The 19,042-nt window shown below is 39.6% G+C and overlaps 1 protein-coding gene across 14 annotated transcripts in view; it reads left to right on the forward strand.

Annotated features, from left to right (window-relative positions):
• The window catches only part of RAPGEF2 (Rap guanine nucleotide exchange factor 2), a 310,360-nt gene that overhangs the window by 179,912 nt on the left and 111,406 nt on the right, over window positions 1-19,042 (forward strand). Inside the window, exon 1 of one of the 14 annotated variants that reach the window (XM_038399058.2) lies at window positions 6,501-6,519. The exons of the other annotated variants lie outside the window; for them this stretch is intronic. The gene's annotated coding sequence lies outside the window, so the exon portion shown is untranslated. Of the gene's footprint in view, window positions 1-6,500; window positions 6,520-19,042 lie in introns of those variants that run through there. 14 annotated transcript variants of the gene reach the window in all.

The following is a 19,042-nucleotide window of genomic DNA, read 5'->3' on the forward strand; positions in this document are numbered from 1 at the left end:
GTACAGAGAAGGGCTACTAGGATGATCCGAGGAATGGAAAACTTGTCTTATGAAAGGAGACTTAAGGAGCTTGGCTTGTTTAGCCTAACTAAAAGAAGGTTGAGGGGAGATATGATTGCTCTCTATAAATATATCAGAGGGATAAATACAGGAGAGGGAGAGGAATTATTTCAGCTCAGCACCAATGTGGATACAAGAACAAATGGGTATAAACTGGCCACCAGGAAGTTTAGACTTGAAATTAGATGAAGGTTTCTAACCATCAGAGGAGTGAAGTTTTGGAATAGCCTTCCAAGGGAAGCAGTCTGGGCAAAAGATCTATCTGGTTTTAAGATTCTACTCGATAAGTTTATGGAGGAGATGGTATGATGGGATAATGGGATTTTGGTAAGTAATTGATCTTTAAATATTCAGGGTAAATAGGCCAAATCCCCGAGATGGGATATTTGATGGATGGGATCTGAGTTACCCAGGGAAGAATTTTCTGTAGTATCTGGCTGGTGAATCTTGCCCATATGCTCAGGGTTTAGCTGATCGCCATATTTGAGATCGGGAAGGAATTTTCCTCCAGGGCAGATTGGAGAGGCCCTGGAGTTTTTTCGCCTTCCTCTGTAGCATGGGGCACGGGTCACTTGAGGGAGGCTTCTCTGCTCCTTGAAGTCTTTAAACCACGATTTGAGGACTTCAATAGCTCAGACATAGGTGAGGTTTTTCGTAGGAGTGGGTGGGTGAGATTCTGTGGCCTGCGCTGTGCAGGAGGTTGGACTAGATGATCAGAATGGTCCCTTCTGACCGTAGTATCTATGAATCTATAACACTCTTCAGTTGCTCTTGATTGAAATGAGAAAGGAGCTTGAATGGGCTTACCAGAACATGTTGAAGAATCGCTGTGGGGGAAGTCATGTCTGAGTGAATAAGCAAAGTTCTAGATTGGCGCCAGTCTCACTGGTACAAAAATTAAAAGATCGTAGGATTTTTGTCTCAGATCAGCTCTTAAATACCAACATACTTTGAAGACCTAGATGCCATGCTTTATGATTTTAAATTTTATTTTTAATTACATTGATGCAAATGAAAAAAACACTTATGCATGTACTATATGTGATGCTTTATAGGAATTTATTTGGTATATTTTGTGCTACAGAGTTAGTAATGTAAAACATAAAAAATTCCTTTAGTACTTAGAGCTTGGTTGACAAATTAAAAAGAATAAGTTTCTTTAAGATCCTCACTTTGAGCAAAATATTCTTTTTATTTTGTTTTATCCTGCTGATCTTATAGCAGGAAATTTGATTACTGTTTTTTAGCTAACACTACTAATGATCTATTGTACTGGCACTCAATTCATTTGTGTGTTTGAAGGTTTCTTGTTCTTTTGAAATTATCAAAAGGGCTTCAATGCTGTTTCTTACAAAGCTGTGAGTTGTGAAATAGCCTGTTGTGCTGAAATACCATCTTTTTGTAATGATAAAGATATATTTCTATCTTTCTAGGAGCCCAGTCCTCATCTCTTTGAAATCAATGGTAAAACTCCCTCTGACTTAGGTGGGGTAAAAATTGAGCCCTAAATGCACAGTAATAGTAGGGAAATTCATTCCAGTGTTAACTACGGTAGTTCAAATTCTTACTAGAATGTAAGGGGGCATACTTCATCAATATGTTGGTTTAATAATCTTAAACATGAATATGAATGATCATATGAAATAAGTCAGGATTCTGATCTTGAGTATAGCCCTTAAAAATTGATGTAGTTTTCTAGACAGTTTTTTTTTAAGAGGATGGGAAAAGAACAGTGTAGGAGAAGGATTCTAGGAATAGCTTCAGATAGATTAATATTAACTCTTGCTTACTTAACTAACCAGTGGAATGCTTAAGGTTGATCTTAAAATGTGGATTTTGGTGTCTTTGTATGCATTCTAGTCAGAGCTGGTTGCCTAAAGTTAGGGATGCTCAACAAAGCATTTTCCCTTTATAAGCCTTTATTTTTGGTAGCTTATAACTTTGCCAAACTTTAACCATTTGGGCTGAAATTTTTCATGCTTTGTATCTGCTTGAGATTTTTTAAAAACTTCCGCCAAAACAGCCATTTCCATTAATAAGATTAGGGAAAAATAGATTTAAAATAGGTTTACCAAAGCTAAATTTCTTTCTGATAATTTTTTTAGGTGTTCTACTTCCCCTGTGCCAGAATTGGGGCGGCTTTGTAATAATTTATGAAAACTCTGTTGGTGTTTGCTTAATGTCTGAATATGTTGGTTTTGATTAATGGGGTCTGTAAGAAAACACAAGCAGGCAGGAAAAAGAATGTCTCAAGATAAGCCACTTGTTCACAAACACTTGAGGATTCTTAGGAGACAATGCCTGGACAGGAAAGGGCCTGTGAATATGCAAGAGGAAAGAGAATTGTAGCAGCATTTAAAAAGAGACTCTCTGAGAGGGGGGATTGTTTGGGAGAATGGAGATGACAAAGGTAACTGCTGAGATGTCTGAAAATGTTGGGTGTTCCTAGGTTACCATCATGGAATAGTAAGCCTTTAGGTAAGGTAGATATGCATATAGACTGCTTTTGCTCTAAAATCTTTTTTTTCTACATTTTTTGTTCCCACTGCTAAAATAAACTGGTTTTAGAAGATTGTTCTGTAAAGTATGGTTTCAGTGTCTTGAAATGAAGAACCTCAAGTGACAAACCCCAAGTGCAAGTTAAACACAGCTGGTTCACAGAGCGCTGTAGTCTAGGGTTTGATCTAAGAGTGGGAGAATTCCAGAATTATATCCCGGAATAGGTAAAGGCATGAGGCCTGACACCTGAAGGGGTTGCACTCAGAGAGCAGAAAGGGACAGAGGTGCAGCTGGGCCAGTAACCATGACAGTCTCATGCAGGGGTTAGCAACCTGTCAGAAGTGATGTGCTGAGTCTTTATTTATTAACTCTAATTTAAGCTTTTGCATGCCAGTAATACATTTAAACATTTTTAGAAGGTCTCTTTGTATAAATCTATAATATATAACTAAACTATTGTTGTATGTAAAGTAAATAAGGTTTCTAAAACGTTCGAGAAGCTTCATTTAAAATTAAATGAAAATGCAGAGCCCCCCGGACTGGTGTCTAGGACCCGGGCAGTGTGAGTGCCACTGAAAATCAGCTCATGTGCTGCCTTTGGCACGAATGCCATAGGTTGCCTACCCATGGTATAGTGCATCTATGATTTGGAGCACAAACATAAGCAGGGGGATAGTGCTTGGGTCAGTCAGATATCTTTTGCTGTCCCCATGAAAATCTGTTCAGACTGGAACAAGTTATAAGACTGAAAATTGCCATTTGAACGTGATCAATAAAGCTTTTAGTAGCTAGCTGCTGACAATATTTGGAAGAATTCCTAGTGCACTGAGCATGCTCCTCAACCCACCGAGCTTGAGCTCCAGATGCGATGGCTGCAGTTGCCAATTCATTGGCCTATGAGAAGGAGTGGTGGGCAGGGAGTCATAAATTCTAGTCGTTGCTCTTTCACTTAAAGGTATTTAATATTTCTATAAACTTCACAGTCCTTATTAGTGAGCCAGCCCTCCTACCTCTTAGGCAGCAGACAAATATCATTCTCTCCCTCGGTTTTTCAAATGAGAGTTCACACAAGGTCACTTTAGCAGAGCTGGAAACACAACAGAGTTTCTAACATGGCAGATCCAAGTCTCATCCTCAGCAACACTTTCAGAATAAATAAATCAAATCTGTGTACTTTGCTGTACTCTATAACCAGAACCACTCCCCTCCAAAGCCAGAAATAGAGCCCAGGAATCCTGACATTCAACTGCTAGTTTAGCAAATGGTTTTGTAAACTGTTGGCTCTCAACCTTTCCAAACTACTGTACCCCTTTCAGGAGTCTTTGTCTTGCGTAGCCTCAAGTTTCACCTCACTTAAAAACTACTTGCTTACAAAATCAGACACAAAAACACAAAAGTGTCACAGCACACTAATACTGAAAAAATGCTTTCTGTGTTATTTTTACCATATAATTATAAAATAAATCTACTGGAATATAAATATTGTAGTTACATTTTAGTGTATACTATATATAGTAATATAAACAAGTCATTTGTCTGTATGAAAGTTTAGTTTATTCCGACTTTGCTAGTGCTTTTGTTATAGCCTCTTGTAAAACTAGGCAAATATCTAGATGAGTTGATGTACCCTGGAAAACCTCGGTGTACCCCTGGTTAAGAACTACGGGTGTAAACCACTGTCAAAACGTATGTTGCATCTAGCTCTGTTTGTTGTTCCACATAGAAGATAACAGCCTAGAGGTTAGCTTTGGGTCTAAAGGTCCTGGGTTTCAAGCATTTGTTAATGACCCCTATGGTGTCCGTAGGAGTCTGTATGATGGAATTTGGGTTTTTTTTCTTTTTCTAAAGCCTAGAAAATCAAATACAGAAAACTACATTTAAAAATGTTAAGGGTTGCAAATTCAAGCATCCAGTGATTAGGAACACCAGGTTTAAGGTTGCCCGGGCAACCTTAAATTATCTGCCTTGTGTGTATACATTATGATAGCCTTTAATTACATGATCATATACTATTTGTTCTGCAGGATTCCTGCTTCATTCAGCACACAGGATAGACTATGAATGATGCTCAGGACCAAGGATGTTCTCTTGTATTTAATAAACTGGAATAGAACCCAGGAGAGCTGTGTTCTATTCCAGACTCTCATAGGCTTCCTATAGGATATTAGGCAAGACATTTTAATATTAAAAGAATAAAAGTTACATGACTGGCTGATCCAACTACACTGTGAATATCTCAAGATTTAAAAAAAAATTGAACAGTCCAAATGCTTGTGATATTTGCTAATGTTTACTTAGCTCTCGAGCTTTTGGAGTAGCACATACATGTAAAGTTTAAACAGGAGGAAAAGATTTGATATATAATTGTATAGAAAAAAATGTTTAAAATGGACGTGTGAATATCAATGGATTAGATAGATATAGGGAATGAGGGTTATAGATGTATTGCTGCCAGTCTTAGGATGGATGGAGTTCCTGTGACATTCATGAGCACCCTCTAACACATTGAGTTTCGGAAGAGTTAAGGGAAGTGATGCCTGGTTAGATCAGTCCTGATTCCTGTCTTGAGGAGTCAAGGGCCTTTTCCTGCATTTTAGCTAGGACTATATGGGATGAGGGAAAGGTCCTGTTCAGATCCCAGGGAAATGCCACCATGACCACACACAAAAAGAATAAAGGATCAGAATAAAAGAATAGAGGGATTAGAAAAGGGATATTATAAAGGAACACTAAGCCCAATTACAAAGAAAGCAAACTTAAAGAAATTAAAAATGCATTCACTTCTAATAGGCAAGAATGCAAAGCATATTCCTCAACAATGCAGACTTTATGGCACTATAATATGCCTCACTAATGCAATTATCTTGCTTGTAAACTCAAATGTTCTGTCTGCTAATTTCAGTTCTCCTTATTCTGTACAGTAAATTGATGCCAATATAGTCATATATTTAAAGCTGACTTTCCAATTTGATTTTTAATGTAATACTTCAGCCATTATAGTTTGTATCAAAGTGAATCTAAGAACATGATTTGTCAGCCCACATGCACTTTATATCAATCACAAGAAATGAGTTTAGTATGAAAAAATCACTGTCGGTCTCTTCAAGACCCCAACAGCTTCAATTTCATATTGCTCACAATCTTAACAAACTTCTAATGCATTTTATTTATTTATTTGTTTTAATATAGATTCTTTTACTAAAAATCCTTATACCAGGTGGGAGTGTTCATTCCAGAATGCTGATTTCATATGTGGTTCTTCCATTCTCACTGAGTTTATTTGCAGAAGATGAGTAAATAAGTTGTCAGGGCTGTTCAGAGCCTCCTAGCATGCAAGCAGGACCAGGAAAATCACTGGGGAATTTAAAGTGATAGCTTACAATTTTAACACAGTTTTCAGTGGGTGTAATGCCCACACTTTTGTACATGAATACATATTTGTGTAAATGTCTATATAACATCTGAAACATAAAAATTTAAATTTATTTAAAGGTTAAGTCTATTGGCAAAGGAGTGAGGGTTGGTCCATAATGCGGTAGAACCTAGCAGGAAGAATATTTATGCCTAGTAATTTTTTTTAAAAAGAATCAATATTTAATTTTAAAACATTCTTCTGTTTTTTTCCTAGCTTTTTAAATGACATTTCATGGTGATGTCACCCCAAATTTGCAGAGATTGTCAAGATAAAATATATTCAACTTACTCTAACATAAATAATCAAATGCTAAATGTGTACAGATAATATTAAAGTACTCATTTCTGAAGTATATGTATGTACTGTATAAGTGAGTGTGTATCTTTAAGAGTGAGACATAAACTCACAAAAACGAGGAAATTCTGGATTGCGCTGCCATTCGCCCAGAAAGCAAAGGATTTCTGAGGCTAGTACAGCGGCTTTAACCTGCTTTGTCTAGAAATTGCAATACGATGGTCCTCTGTGGAGATGCCAAGGAACAATAGGTGAATACACACACACACACACACACTCTCTCTCTCTCTCTCTCTCTCTCTCTCTCTCTCCCCCTCCCTCCTGTTCCATGTGTGCTGCAGTTTCCAGGAAATCATGGCCTGCTAGCCTCAGAATTGGTTAACAGGATGTACTTCTGTCTTTTTACTATATTAAGGTATTTCTGTTTATTCCATAGAATATACTGGTGATGAATTAAACAGGTAGTGTAAATCAGAAGTGTTTGTGTTAGAACAGAGATTTGTTCTTTCTTCCTGTTAATGGTATGCAATTGCAAATTAATGCAAAGCAGTTCAGAATTGTATGCAGTGTGCTGTTTATCCAAGTTTCAGCTTCTGTGTGAGGATGTCTATTTTTATATATTGCATCATCTCTGCTGCAGAACTTGTGTATCCATTGGGATTTGCCGTTCTTTCATTCCCCTTGGAAAGAGAGCTTGTACTGCTGTCATAATTGGATGCATCTTTTGGTGGCATTTGGAAATTCAAAGTAGAGTGCTGTGTGTCATGTCATACAGTGTTTCAGGCAATTTAGGTGTCAGTAATAATACTGCCAGTTTGGGTTCTGTTTTCAATTTGTGAATATTGACAATGTTCTGTTTGTAAACATGTAAAAACTTTCTCAAGAAAAATGTATATTTACCACAATAAGGATGAGTTTTTATCATCCTCTTATGAGGTGGATTTTTTTTTTTTACTGTTGCAATATATAATTTTGTTTAGCTGACATAGGGATATTGATGTAGCATTAAATGCTAGTTTTATCTTTAAAACTAAAATGCATGCTCACCTTTTCAACAGAAAAATCAAGTTCTCATGCATAACTCTGGTTTCCTAAGCTGATCGTTCCCAATGAAAAAATAGCTAGAATTTTTGCTATTTATCTTTTGGTGCAAGGAATATTAAAATGTTTTAATTGCAATGTTTTCTTTTCTTGTTTTTAAACAGTTAGTATAGAATGTCTATCTTCAGGTTAAGGTTATACAGTATCAAACAATTAATACCTACATATCTGTTGGTATGTGGAGGTGGTCTATGTGTGGATAGATGTGGGGTTTTTTATATTGCTTGCACAGCTCTTTAAAATATGCAGACTTTGTTAGGATGTCAACACCATTTAGATAAATAGAAAGGTAATAAATGTTCTGGTCCTTTAATACTTGCTCTCTCTTTAAAAACTTTTAACAAGGGTGCCAATCCTAAGGTGGCTTTTGAGTTATTTTGAATCTTCTTAAATTACCATTTTACAGAAAATTTTTACTTAAAATGGTAAAGTTCAAAGCTCTTATAAAATATTTGTTTTAATTAAGCATTTAAACTGAGCATCACTAACAAAATATACAATTAAAAATGCACAAGCCATCACATTTCAGAAGAGTGTATTAGAGAACCTATTCCTCCTTCACCTACTACCAAGACTTAGGGCATATCCACATTGTGGGAGGGCATTGCTGGAGCTATGTTGCTGTTGTGCCATGACACAGGGGTTTTCCATTGCTGTAGTTAATCCAACTCCCCAAGCAACAGTAGCTAAGGGTATGTCTTCACTACCTGCCGGATCGGTAGGCAGCAATCGATCCAGCAGGGATCTATTTATCGCGTCTAGTCTAGGCGCGATAAATTGACCCCCCCCCCAAGCGCTCTCCCGTCAACTCCTGTACTCCAGCACCACAAGAGGCTCAGGTGGAGTCAACAGGGGAGTGGCAGCAGTCGACTCACTGCGGTGAAGACACCACGGTAAGTCGATATAAGTATGTCGACTTCAGCTACGTTATTCATGTAGCTGAAGTTGCATAATTGAGATCGATTCTCTCCCCCCCCCCCCCACGTAGACCAGGGCTAAGTTAATGGAAAATTATTTTGTCAACCTACTCATTTCCACACCCCTGACTGACATAGCTATGTCTGTCATAGCTAAGGGCTTGTGTTCGCTACCGGGGTAAGTCGACATAATAATGTAGCTGGAGTCGACATAGCTTACGTCAACTTACCCCCGGTGTCTTCGCTGCATTGATGGGAGATGCTCTCTGGTCAACTTCCCTTACTCTTCTCAGAGATCTGGAGTACTGAGGTCGACAAGAGAGCAATCTGCTGTCGATTTAGCGGCTCTTCACTAGACTTGCTAAATCAATCCCTGCTGCATCAATTGCAACAACAACAATCTCCCCATAGTGAAGACCCAGCCCTAAGTTTTAAGTGTAGATCTTGGCTCAAGCTCAGCGTATGATACTTGTCTTCCCAAGTTTCAAAGTTTTGACAGTGGTTGAGAACAGTGGCACTTTGCAGTTCTTGCAACTGTCAAATACAAATCTAACTCTGTTTTGCCTACTTAGTATTAGCCCTTAATGGCAATACCTAAAGGCACAACAATGATTGGGGTCCTGTTTTGTTAGGTGCTGTGCAAACACATAGTGAGATGGTCCCTGAAGAAATCACAGTCTGAACAGGTAAGACACACGCAAGGTAGAAGGTGAAACAGAAGCACAGAGAGGTGATGTGACTAGCCCAAAGTCAGGTAATAGATTAGTGGCTCAGCCACGATCAAAACTTAGAATTCCAGCTCCCAATCTAATGCCCTGTCCAATTCAGTGCACGGTCACAAGGATATTCCATGTATTTGCCCTGTATTTAAATGTATGTAAATATGTAAATTATGTAAATATGCCCTGTATTTCATGTGCTCCCTTGTATTTTTCAGGCTTCCTTGTTGTTGTTCTGAAGGAATTATTTTAAAAGTTTATAAAAAATTAAACATGGAAATTCTTACAATCAACTGCTTTGGTGTTTGGTCGTGCAGCGCATGTCTGACTTGAAGTAATATAAAAGAAGTTGCCTAAGGTTTAGTCAGGATGGATCCTTAAAGTTGTTGATAGCAGGATACTTTATCATTTGTGATGTACTACTGCACGGTGAGAGTCATTACAGAACATGAATAGGAATCGGATTAATTTTAGTGGGATATAGTTGCGTCTCTTTTATTTAGAAGCTGTATTTGATTAGAAATGGTATTTAAGGGTGAATCACAGGTGTACAAAAACACTTGTTTGTAAGATTCCAGAAGAGGAAATACAACTGCTTAAACATGTAATTAACATTGTATTTTAACCAAATTTTAAAATCCTTAGGATGTCTGCAACTCAGAGAGCTGCTTCCTCTGGTTGAGTGACGTCGCATCTACTTCTAAACATGGATACACATTCCTTTATAAACCTTTGTTTCCAAACAGTCTTAACTTGGTAAAATTTTGGGCAGAAATTCATGTCCACAAGTGCATATTTAGTGTAAATGGTGAACAAAAATCAGTTGAACCATCTGAGTTATTTATCCATGAAAAAAGATGTAAAGTAAAATTTTTGAGTGCCTAAGTCTGTTTTGTAAATAAGATTTAGGTATTTTCAAAAATTTTACTTAATGTCCCCTTTAGGAGGAAAAAAAATCTTCAATCCACATATAGCTTTTAATGAAGAAATTGCCCTAATATAAAGAAATTGTTACAAACAGAAATGCTGAGATTGAAAACAAAAATGAAAATGTAGTACTGCAATATGCATGGTCAGCACATATTCAATTGCTTAAAACTTTATTTGTAAATTAGACTTCTACAAATATATTGCAGGCACTTGTTATCAATGTGGATCAAGTGTATGACATGTATGAAGTTTGTAAACTTCACCCATATGTACTAGAGCACTAATAACTTCTAACTTTTAAAAAGTGTATATGTATATATAAAAAGTCTATATGTATCTTGTACTACCACAAAATTAAAAATAATTCTCATGAATTAGTTGAAACTTATTTTAATCCATATCTCTGAAGAGGGTTAAGATGACCACATAAAATGAATAAAATATGGATTTTAGTTGTCAGGTGTAACTAATTGTAGTAGTATATTTGAGTAACTTAGGTTCATAGATTTTTGTTTTGTTCATCTAGAAATTGTCTTTTTTCTGTCTAAACTTTCAGATAGATTCAGTACAATTTTAGTTCTGCTTGGCACAAAACAAGCACAACCAATTGTGCTGCCTATATCAATGAACATAGTTGAGATGTGAAAACTAGAGTATACTGGCTAAAAATAATTTGATAAAATGCCAATTTATATTTTTAATTTTTATTATATCTCACTAGTTTTTTCACCTCCCCCAAGTTACCTAGTGAGTCTTGAAAGATCTGGAAATATCCATGACAGTAGAGGAAAGATACTTTAAAGTTAGCATACCTGACAATAAATAACAGAAAACAAAATGGTGTAGAATTAAAACTAGACCATCACAATTTCTATGTTTGGTAGGACTAAGATTTTACTTGATTTTTTTTTCCTGGATAGATTATAGGTTTTGCAAAGTGTTTTAGTATTCTTTTAAATAAGTTAAAATGGTTAATGTAACGTAACTATATTTTGTTACTGATGTTCGAACTCATTGACCTTATTACTGGAGGGGGCAATCCAGTGAAGGGTTGTCACCATTAGCCCTGCAACCCTGGGTACCTTTATAATGTTTTGCTGCTGAAGCTCCCTGCCTGGTATGCTCATAACCAGCCTGTGAGCATCTAGGTCACACCGTGAAGTGTCTGTGTGCTGGACAGCTCTGCTTCAGCAGCTCTCACCCTAGCAGCCTGTCTATAGCCCCATTCTTGCTTCCATCAGACTTGGCTATGACCGGCAAGGTGATTCCAATGCACACTCAATCCTGAATTTTACCAAAACCGTGTACTTTGCAATGTCCAGCCCTCTCTTGGACAGTTCAGGAAAATAATAAGGTTAATTTGTTCCTCTAAAGACACAGAAGTGCATTACAACTTGGTATTAACTTAAGTGGGGTAACTACTCCCTTCCATTTAAATACAGCTCTGAGTTAGTTGGGGTATGTAATAAGAGTTTCAGATACATCTCTTCTTATCCAAAATCCAACTAGGCATACTCAAATGTTAGAAGCAATGTCCCATTTACTAAATTACTAAAATTTGGGGTAAGAGAAGGAAGGAACACCAGAGAGAACAACTCTCTTCTTTTTCCATCTAATTCTGAAAGAAAGTTTTGGTAGCCCACCAGGTCATTTCCTCTCTGTCTTGGTGGTCTCAAATGGAAAGGTTCAAGTCTGAACTTTCTCAAAACCATCAGGCTCACAGTAATAAAGGAAGCCACCTTGTCTGGGTGATGAGCCTAGGGTGCCCAGTGATTAACACACATACCCTGGTCTAAGGGAGCAGTGAAGAGCATAAATTGGCTAGAGTTCAGGGCAATCCACCTGGTCCTCAAAATATCCTACCACTGTATCCTCGTGACAACAGTCAACAGAACAGCTGTGATGTACAGGAACAAGCAAGGAGGTACACAACCATCCACTCTCAACAAGACAATTCTTATGCATGGGGTAGAGAAGAAGCTTAAATTCATTTGGGCACTTTCACATCTCTGGAGAACTCAGTTCCATAGCAGGTAGGTAGAACACCAGATGAGGACCCAGTGGAGTGGGTGTTTATCCCATCCTCTTTCAAGCTAACAACATGGAGATTTAGGTCTCCATTACTGAGCCTTCTCACTTATCCTTCTGCCCAAAGAGGAATGCCACATTTTTTTTCAAGACGCAAGAATTTATAACGTTCTCTATTAATCTTGGCATCAGAGGGTCATGTATGCTTTCCCTCCCCCACCCCACTCACCCCATACTGTTTTTCGCAGTTAGAAAGCAGGAGAAGGCACAGTAATTCTAGTGTTTTTATTCTGTCACTGAGATCCTTGTTTTTTAATCTGATTAATACATTCTTGTAGCTACTTTCCACTTACCAAGCTGAGAGAACTTGCTAAATAATGGGGTGACCTCATAGCCATCCAGACTCAATGAGACTCCAATTATCTGTTTGGATATGGAAAGGAGACAGTTAAAGCAACAAAGCTCTTCCTGCACAGTAATTACTGACATCCAGAAAATAGCCATCCACTTTAGAATGAACTAGTCAAGGACAGATTTCGTAATAGGTGCCCAGAGCCTGCTCCTCTAAAGTTAACAATTATACTAGAATTTCCTTAAGATGGACTAACCCTAGGGCTTAAGGACTATTGCTATTAAAAAAAAAAAAGTGCTAGTATAGAGAAGCAATCTACTTGTATGGTGGAAGAAAAAATATTGCGAAGAAAGTTTCTTTTTCAGAGAGGTTATTGTAAGGTAATGACTGAAGAGAAAATTATTTTTAAAACTCTAATTGTATCTTTATGGCCAGATACATGCATCTAAAATTATTATTAATTTTTTTAGTGTTTATCAGTAATCATAAAAACAGATCTATATTTCCTTTTAAACCAATAATGTTGTTAATACGCATTAAACTCCATCTAGATTTATGTAGATGGTAAAAATTTACTTTTATGGAAACCGAATGTAAAATTTAAAATCAGAATAGTTGAAATTTTTAAATGGATGGCATTGAGTATATATCAAATATTAATGGCATATGTTTTAGATAATCTTTTAGAATAAAATTTTAGACAGTGGAACCATGATATACGAGTTACAGGAGTGCCAAACAGTGAATGGAAAAAATGTCACTAGTGCAAAAACACATTTTGAATAAAGCATAATTTAAAAATAAAATACAAGTGTTTTTGCATGCTGAGTCTTTGTGGCAAGGTTTTATCTAAAGTAGGTTTTTCCAGCGAAATTATAAATCCTGAAAATGGGACACACACACACACACACACACTCATTACAAGAGTGCCACAAGAAGTTCCACAGTTGCTTCATATTTCTGTTCCAAAGCAATTGTCAACTGTCAGAAATGAAGACTTGATGATGGTTTTAGAATACTTTTTGTACATTTTGCACCGTGCTGATGTTTTGAGGAATATGACATACAAAGATAAGAATTTTCTAAAAACTGAGAGCTGAGTACACAAGGTGACAAATTGGTCTGTAATCAAAGGGAAGATTGACAGACCACAATGCATCAAGCCCAGCTGAGGCACCAGTCTGACTGTACTCTGGCCTTGTCTTTTATATTAATGATCCGGATTATAGATTCATCTGCAATAATAGCTCAACAGAAGGGCATTTGTTCAAATGTTCTTTAACATTAGTAAATGGGTTATCAAAATAGCAGACATTACAATGCAGAAACTGTAGCTTTGGTGTTGCCAGGATATTAATTGGTTGCAATGAGCTTCATTAATTTAACAATGCCGCTGCCTGTCTGTTTTAAAAGGTGAACTGGTGATATTTATCATGTTTAATCCTTTATGTTTTGGCTGAAGTAATAGAGTTTTTCTTGTTAAAATGTTATGTGGTGAATTTGATAAGTAATTTGTTTAAGAGCGGTTTAGACAAAAACCTGTCAGGAATAATAGATAATTAGTCCTGCCTTGAGTGCAGGGGACTGGACTAGATGACCTCGAGAGGTTCTTTCCAGTTCTATGATTCTATTTATTCTTCTTCGAGTGATTGCTCATGTCGATTCCAAGTAGGTGTGTGTGCGCCGCGTGCACAGTTGCCGGAAGGTTTCTCCCCTAGCAGTATCCGTCAGGTCGGCACCTCTCATGGCACCTTCATGGCGGTGTATTTAGGTTCCTGTCGACCCACTGCCTCTTCAGTTCCTTCTTATTGCCAGTGACTGTTGTTGGAACAGCCCTCTCTTGCTAACAGCAAATGATCCCCTAGTGGATTTTTCCCCTGCTCTGACTCAGCTGGCATTGTTGTCTCCGGCCTCACGGGGAGGTCCGTCGAGTCCGGTTCTAGTGGACTCCCTGGTGTGGGAGTGTTGGGAGGAGGACATAAACCTTCCATCTGTACCGGACGCCTTTGAGGCGGCTAGGGACCTCATAGCAATGACTGTGCAGTCCCCTGCACCTGCACTGGCACCAGCACTGCAAAGAGGCACCATGCCCTCTAGGGGCAAGCTGACGATGATGACACTGCTCGCCCTCGCTTTGGCACCACCCCCCAGCACTGTCTCACTACACACCGCTTTGGTTGCCAAGGTTGGAGTCCTTGTCGGACTCGGAGGTGGAGTCGTACGCTCTAGGTGAAGCTCACTGCTCCTGGCACCGCCCGAAGCAGGAGGAAGGGCAGCCACTACCCATGATGTCCTGGCCTCTGCAGTGGCAGGCACCGGCTCAGTGGCCCTTCTGAACCCCATGGGCATACCACCATGCCCAAGGGCCAGGGTCCAGATCCTTGTTGGGAGTTTCAGAGGCACAGGTCCCTCCATCATCATCAGCAGCAGCTCGGGATTCTCTGCTAGGGCAGGAGATGGGTACGCTGGTCGGCAGGGAGTCTGCTGCGGGACCCAGGGCCGGTACCAAGATGGGCACAGGCCCAGGACCGCTCAGCATAAGGGGATCCCTGCGAACCAGTGGCAGGAAGACCTGGGGCCCCTGGGGGCATCTTCCACATCTTCCCTGGATAAAGCAGTGGTAGGCACTTCCATGGACAGTAGGGCACACCAAGAGTTGCTCAGGAGGGTGGCTCAAAACTTAAGCATGCAGGTGGAGGAAGTCTCAGAGGAGACCGACCCTGTGGTTGACACTCTGGTCCCTGAAGGTCCTTTGAGGGTGGCTTTGCCCCTCATGAAGACTATCCATAACACCCATAAGGTGTTGTGGCAAACATTCTTCTCCCTTCTCCCCATGGCTAAAGAGGTAGCGAGTAAATATTTTGTGCCCTCTAAGGGGTACGAGCACCTGCTTACTCATCCTCAGCCGGGTACTCTGGTAGTGGAGGCGGCCAACTAGAAAGAAAGGGAGGGACAACTGGGTCCGATTCCTACATGCAAAAAGGCAAAGAAGCTAAATTTTTTCAGTAGGAAGGTATATTTTACCAGGGGACTCTGGTTTAATATTGCCAACCAGTAGGCAGTCCTTAGCAGCTATAGCTATAATTGCTGGAACATGCTGTCCAAGTTTCAGGAACTTCTGGCGGATTCCTGCTTGGAGTTTGTGGCTGTCCTGGAGGAGGGCAGAGTCATTGTGAGGACCTCCTTATGTGCCTCCCTGGACTCTGTGAACTCAGCAATCCGGATGATGGCAACTGTGATAGCTCCAGAGATGGAGCTAAAGGCTTTAAGTGGGACTCCCACTCAAAGTCCAACACACTATCCAGGACTTGGCTTTTGACTGTTCAGGACTTTTCTCGGAGCAAACAGACACTAGGCTCCACAGCCTGACAGACTTGCAGGCAACCCTGAAGTCCCCTGGGGCTTCATATGCCAGCCCCCCCAAAGAGAGCCTTTTAAGCCACAACCCACCCCACGCTTCTACTAAGCTCCTCCTAGACAGGACTATAGCAGGAAGCAGTGCTGGAGTAATAGGTGGAGGCCCTCTGTCCTTCTCTAATCGGGACCAAGGCACAGCAGAGCAGCCCTCAGCCTCCAAACCAAACTTTTGAAGGTGCACTTGGGGCGATGCACTAGTTCAGTTCCCAGATCCTTCCCCTCCCTTTGTGAATCATCTATCCCATTTCTACCATGCCTGGGCTCAAATACCTTAGACCAATGGGTCTTGAGCATGGTAGAATTGGGATTTCTTTCCAATTCTATTTCCTCCTGCCTTCCCACCCACCCTTCTTTTCCTTCTTCAGGGACCCTTCTCATGAACAACTTCTAGTGCAGGAGGTGCAAATGCTCCAATAACTCAGGGCAGTAGAGGAGGTCCCTCTGGAGTTCTACTCCCAGTATTTCCTAATCTCAAAGGCCAAGGGTGGGCTCAGGCCTATTTTATACCAGCGAAACCTAAACAGATTCACAAAGAAGTTGAAGTTCTGCATGGTCTCCCTGGCTTCCATTATTCCTTCCCTGGATCTGGGGGACTGGTACGCCACCCTCGACTTGACAGACACATATTTTCATGTGTCCATAATCCCGTCCCACGGATGGTTCCTAGGTTTCGTGGTCGTCAACACCCATGGTCAGTTTACTGTCCTCCCCTTAGGCTTCTCGGCAGCCCCTCGGGTGTTCGCTAAGTGCATGGCGGTTGAGGCAGCCTTCCTGCGGAAGCAGCAAAGGCAAGTATTTCCATACCTAATCAAGGGCCGCTCCCAGGCCCACGTGGAGGTCCACATGAGCCTGGCTTGGACAATGTTCCACCGGCTCGGCCTTATTTTGAACTTGACAGTGTCCACCATAACTCCCACTCAAAGGATAGAGTTCCCCAGAGCTCTCCTAGATGCACATCAGGCCAGGGAATTCCTCCTGGAATTTTTCTTCTTCGCCATGGGTGCCATCATAGAGGAACCCAAAAGGTTACCTACCTTTCATAACTGAGGTTCTTTGAGATGCATTGATCATGTCAATTCCAAGACCCACCTGCCTCCCTTCTGTTGGAGTATCTGGTAGGAAGGAACAGAAGAGGCGGCGGATAGGCAGGGACGTATATACACCATCATGAAGGCGCGACTCCAGGGGGCTCCACAGTGCACACACACCAACTGGGTTTGGACATGAGCAATACATCTTAAAGAACAACAGTTACAAAAGGTAGGTAACTCTTTTTTCAGTGAAGTTTTCTGAGTGTCTAGAGAAAAGTGGGTAAATTTGAAGTAGTCCCACAGGTGTTTGTGAATTCTAAATCCACTGCAGCATGTTAGAGGAAAAGGCCCTGTGTGTAGAGCCCTGCAAGGATACAAAATGTGTATCCACAGCCTCTCTGTGATCTGCAAATATGGTCCACAGATATAAAGCGAATAGCTGCTGATTTGCAGGGCTCCTAGATATAAAATTTTGATCCTCATCCATCCACAATCTGCAAACATGGTCCATGAATATGAATATCTGCAGATATAAAGTGGATTGCCGCAGATTTGCAGGGCTCTACTTGTGTGGTGTATGAGGCATTGAAACTTATTCCTTATTGCAGCATTCAGAGCAAATTTCTTTTTTCCCCCCTGCTCTTTTGACTCCTATCAGCCATATCCTAGGAGACAAATTATTGGGGAAGGCTAGGAGGGAGAGAGAAAAATGATATAGAAATAGTTTGATATTCCTGTGGGCACCAGGAAATTTGTGTCCAACAACACTGAGTTTTTTAAAAAATTAGTTTTTTAGACTTGTCCTTTGCCTTTCACTATATTAAAGAGGAAACATTTCCATGCATTCATTTAAGATGATGCACTACTATTGCTGCTGGTGTTCTGTAATTTTCAGAATGGGTGAAAAGGATAAAAAACAGGTATCTTGTTAAAGGGTTATTCTATTCTAGATTCAGAAAATTTAGTGTGTTGCTAATGTCTGCTCCTAACTAACAAGTCTCCTTTTCTTTCCACCCATACCCTCATTACATATTGTCCCTGACTTCATTTGCCATTCTTTCCACTCATCTCTTTCAAATTTCTCTGCAGAACACAATTTCTAGGAGGACTGTAAAACTCTAGTCCTCCTCACGGAAAACTTGTGCTGGATGACTAAAAGACTCATAACTACCTTATGACAAACTAAAATGCTAAGAACTAAACTTGGCTTGAATATTGCTTTTCGCTCCCTTTCATCTTTAGCCATCATTTGAATATTGTTATTAAAGCAAAGTTGCATTTTACTTAACTGTTCATAATTATATAAGATAGGATACTTTCCAGGGTATGTGAACTTTTTAGAGATCCTTAAATGAATTCCAATTATATTTGAAATAGGATTTAAAACGTATAAAATGTTCGTCGGATTTCTGCCTTAATCATTTTATATAAAGTGTAACAGGATTTTAATTACTTCGTTAAAAACAATTGTAGATAAAATTACTCCATATGAAGATGCTTTGATATTCAGGAGATGGGGTTTGGGGAGGGAGGGAAAGAAACAAGAGGCTTGATATCTTACGTTTTATACATGTTAAGCAACAGAGTAACTACCAAAGATAGTTAAATACCCTGCACATGAAACAGTAAACAACTGTTTTATTAGTTTAAGTTAGAGCGAGGGTGGTGGCACAGGTTTTGTCAAATTTAAGAGACAGTCTTATCGGGTTTGCGATTCATAAAAGTGTTAGCTACTGAAACTGCTCCAGTAACTAAGGGTCAGTTTGGCTAGGTGGTTATGTTTCCCATCCTTTTATAAAGTCAGCGCTTTATTTTCTCATGTGAGAGTGGAGATTTGCTGTTGGTGACAGGATAATTTTCAGTAATTAAGATGAAGGGGGGGTGGTATGGTTGTCTGAGAATTCCCTGCCTTTCTCCCACCCTTCTAACTTTTTTGTTCCGTTCATATTTTCCTGTTTGTCTCAAGGGTTTTACCACAGATGGCTAGGCTGGACTCCTTTTGAGGACCATCAGTTTTGCTGCTAAGTCAGATAATAAAGTACCATGTACATGTACAGTTTAATATATAACAAGCTGCAGTGATTGGTGCACTGTTTCCCCACCTAGGCATGAAATGTTTTGCCTTGGCAGAACTCCTGTCACCTACTAGCCAGGAGTTGAAACACCAAACTCATGTTAGTGCTTGGCACTAACCACAAGGACACCAAGCCAAACTAAAAGTGTTTAATTACTTTGATGAGAAGTAATATTTTTGCCTTACTTCATAATCTTGTTTTACT

Source organism: Dermochelys coriacea, chromosome 4 (assembly GCF_009764565.3).
Source record: "Dermochelys coriacea isolate rDerCor1 chromosome 4, rDerCor1.pri.v4, whole genome shotgun sequence".
NCBI classification, from domain to species: domain Eukaryota; kingdom Metazoa; phylum Chordata; order Testudines; family Dermochelyidae; genus Dermochelys; species Dermochelys coriacea.